The 3,894-nt window shown below is 44.2% G+C and overlaps 1 protein-coding gene across 1 annotated transcript in view; it reads left to right on the top strand.

Annotated features, from left to right (window-relative positions):
• SPATA16 (spermatogenesis associated 16) overlaps positions 1-3,894 on the top strand; it is a 17,798-nt gene that overhangs the window by 9,013 nt on the left and 4,891 nt on the right. The window lies entirely within an intron of this gene.

Below are 3,894 nucleotides of genomic sequence, written 5' to 3'. Positions count from 1 at the left end.
TCCGGCTCCTGCAGCGTCCAGAAATGCTCCGTGAATTCGGAACAGGGCTCTGGGAGCTCAGACTGTTTTGAAAAGGAGTCCTAATGAAAAGGACCTAACTGTGGTCCTTAACAGTGGCCACAGCTTCTTGAAAGTCCCTCTGCATGCAATTTTCTCCCATCTTTATTGCCTGTGATATCGTACCCCTTGGTGGTGTTTGTGGATCCCCAGGATGAGGGAAGAGATGAGAATCTTGACTCCATGTTTCAGAAGGCAGACGTAGTGTTATATTATATTATATTATATTATATTATATTATATTATATTATATTATATTATATTATATTATATTATATTATATTATATTATATTATATTATTATTATATTACTATTGATATAATATATATTCTTACATCCTTTATTATAATATCTTATATTAATATAGTATATGAAATATTATTAATAGTCTTATATTAAAAGACAATTATATACTGAAACTATACTAAAGAAAGAGCAAGGAGACATCAGAAGGCTAGAAAGGAAAGGAATAAAAATCTCATGACAGACCCAGAGAGTCTGACACGGCTGGACTGGGATTGGCCATTAATTAAAAACAATTCACATGCAACCAATCAAAGATGCACCTGTGGGTAAGCAACCTCCAAACCACATCCCACAGCCATCAGATAGTTACTGTTCACATTTATTTTCTGAGGCTTCTCAGCTCCTCAGAAGAAAAATCCTAGCAAAAGGATTTTCATGAAATATGTCAGTGACAACAGCCCTACTGCACACAGCCACCAACACAGCTCCTCGCCCTTATTTCATACCCACAGCTCCATCAGGAGCTCCTCACTGCTCCTTGAAGCTTTTCCAGTGACTGAGATCTGAGGGAAGGTGTGAGGGACCCTTCTCATGTGCCAGATGACGGAGTCACCTCTGCTCCACCCTTTCTGCCATAACGGGCACAGCTTTTAGCCCTGGGGCTGACAGTTAGCACAAGGCTCAACAACCAAACTGGCACATAGACAAGACATTTCCATGCAATTCTTCAATTATTCTGCTGAGCAAAGAAGCATGAGCTAGAGATCTGGGGAACTCAGACTCCTTTCCTTCTAGCAGCAGTGAGCACTGGAGCCTTTGTGCAGGGCTTGGCCAAAAGCATCCCCAGTGGCCTGAGGGCGTGGGGTGGATGGAGGGCAGACAGCCCTGAGGAAACACAGCTGCTTCTCTGCAGTGCTTCCCTGAAGCCCTTTGCTCCTGGCTCTGGATGACCACAACTATCCAATCCCATGAGTTTGTATGGTACAGTTTAAGCTTAAAGTTGCTTTTCCGATTTCTTGCTGGGGCTTTCTTTCAAAAGCCCCAGCTCCTGATATGCAGAGTCATGAAAGTGGCAGCTTTGGGAGGATCTGTTCCTGCTGGGGGCATTCCCTTCAAAGCTACAACTACAAATAGAATGTGTTTGTACACAATAAAATCCTGGTCTTTCTGAAAGCCACAGAAAAACTGCAATTTAAAAATCCCCACCATTCTCTCTTTGCTTTTGGAGGTGAGATTCCTCTTTGCAACTACTGCAGTCTCAAAAGAGTAACAGGAAGAGAAAAAATTCTGAAATCAGGCAGGTTTTGCACTGCCCATGACTCCCCTCTTCTGTAAATGAATTTGGAGGAACAGGAGCACACAGTTCGAGCAGAGATAAGCAGAGAGGTCTGGTTTTCAGGGCACAGAGAAAAGAAACTCATCCTGTCAGAGATGAGAGCAGAGTGCTGCCACAGTCCCCGCTGTCGGAATTTACACTGCTCCCACACAGCAGCATTTCCTATCAGCTCTACACCTCCCCTCTGACATTCAAATATTCTGCTGAAACCCAAGTGCACTCCCAGAAAACTCAGGTGAAATCCCAGCACCACGTAAGGCAGCAGCCTTTCTTGCATCCAAACATCAGTTTGTTGTACACACAATGCTGCTTATTGTATAAAAATGCAGTTTATTGTATGCAAACATCAGTTTATTGTATACAAAATGCTGTTTATTGTACACAAAATGCAAATTTAGGCAAGGGCTACCCTGGTGCCACCTCCAGAGCAGCAAGGACAGGGAACTGGGCTGAACTGGGCTGAACTGGGGGCTGAGGGCTCATAACCAGCCCCAGGGATCAGTGTGAGAGCTGCCAGGGAGAGCAGCAAAGCCCCAGGAGAGAAAAGAGAGTCACTGGGTTGGAAAAAAACAGCTGCCAGGTCCATGTCCATTGTCAGGGGAAGTTTATTCCCTTTCCCTTCAGTTTTCAGAGCATTCAGTGATCCCAGCAAGATGGAACCTCTGCTCCTTGGCAGTGCCAGTTCTGCCTGGAGCAGAGATGGGCACAGAGCCAGAGCTGCTCTGCTGCTGGGCACTGACCTCTCTTCACGGCCCTGACAGAGACTGGGCCACTTTTGTTTCTTTTCAAGTATTCCACGATTGTCTTCAAGCTGCAAACATGATTCCATCTTATTTCCATCACACATAAGCTAAATTAAAAATGGCCAAACTTCAGCTACAGACTCAAGCCTTACAACTTACTAGGAGAGGAAAAAATAGTATCTTTGGGGTTGAACAGAACAAACATTTCTTTCTGCTGCTCTCTTCCTCCTCTGCAATCCAACTTCTTGTTCTGCTCAGGCTGGTTTTGACCAAACCAGCTCAGTGCCAAACCCAAGCTGACCAAACCATGGCAACACTTCAGAGAAGTCAGTTCTGCCCCCTTTGTTTTGCAGCCACCCAGCCTGAAGTTCATGACATCATTTACACACACGTGGCTCTGGCTAAGCTGGGAAAGCTGGAACATGCTTCAAGTGTGCCATGTTCCTGGCTGCCTGGTGGCCAGAGACCACCCCTGCAGGCTTCAGTTCCTCCAGGCTCTGTCTTTCAAACCATGGGCTGGCACCCAAACCATGAGCTGAGGTCCTGCACGCTTTCCTCAGCCTCTCCCCTGAGACTGGAAAAGCGATCCAGGTGTGAGAAATGCATGTATTTTATGATTGGCTTTTTGCAAATATTAAAATGAATATTATATGTGTTGTGTTAGCAAGTAATACTGTATTAATTCTCTTAAGTACTGTATAGTTTTAGGTTATAAAAAATTGTTAAAATAGAAGCTATGCTATATAAGATGCTTTGTTTAAAAGAAAGGACTCACAGCGAGATAACAGCTATAGGACACTTAAATCTTTCAGAAGAGAAGAATTTATTGCTTTCTATCAGAAGAAACAAACTGCTTCCCGCCTCGAAGGCGCCATGGGTGTTAGAAAGGAGAAGTTGACACTGACCAGACAAAAATCCTGTGTTTGAATGGGATTTATGCATCATGTATGAAGTGTATGAATATGCAACAGGCTATTGCTCTTAAGGATCACTCCTTTTGTTAGAGAGGTGTCCTTTTTCCTAGGCCCGTGCTGCCTGGAAAAAGGTACCCGGACATCCGTCACTCTTTGTCTTTATTGTCTCATATTGTCCTAACCCAGCTTGTCTAAATTATTATTAATCTAATTGTATTACTATTTGTATAACCATTTTTTTATTACTATTAAACTTTTAAAATTTTGAAAACAAGTGATTGGCATTTTTCACACAGGAAAGTCAGGTGATGTTCAATGGAGGGGCTGATGGAAAAGCCAATTCCAAAGGAGAAAACTGTTTGTGTTTGTTATCTGCTGTCTCCCCTTCCCATCTATCATGACATCTTTATTTTCCTAGCCCTGCTGGAGAGCTCCTGGCAAGAAATCCTTCTTGCTGCCTCTCTGAAGCCTGTCCCAGCAGCAGGGCCTGAGAGGTGCTGAGAGCAGGAGCAGCACGAGCACTGAGGAGAAGCCTGGGGGCGCAGCACTCCCAGGATCAGGGCGCTCCCCGTGCCTCTCCTCTCACCCCCTCTCTTT

The sequence above is a fragment of the Geospiza fortis genome, unplaced genomic scaffold, assembly GCF_000277835.1.
Source record: "Geospiza fortis unplaced genomic scaffold, GeoFor_1.0 scaffold757, whole genome shotgun sequence".
NCBI classification, from domain to species: Eukaryota; Metazoa; Chordata; class Aves; order Passeriformes; family Thraupidae; genus Geospiza; species Geospiza fortis.
The sequence above is the reverse complement of the archived record's forward strand: the minus strand, read 5'-3'. Positions and strand labels throughout refer to the sequence as shown.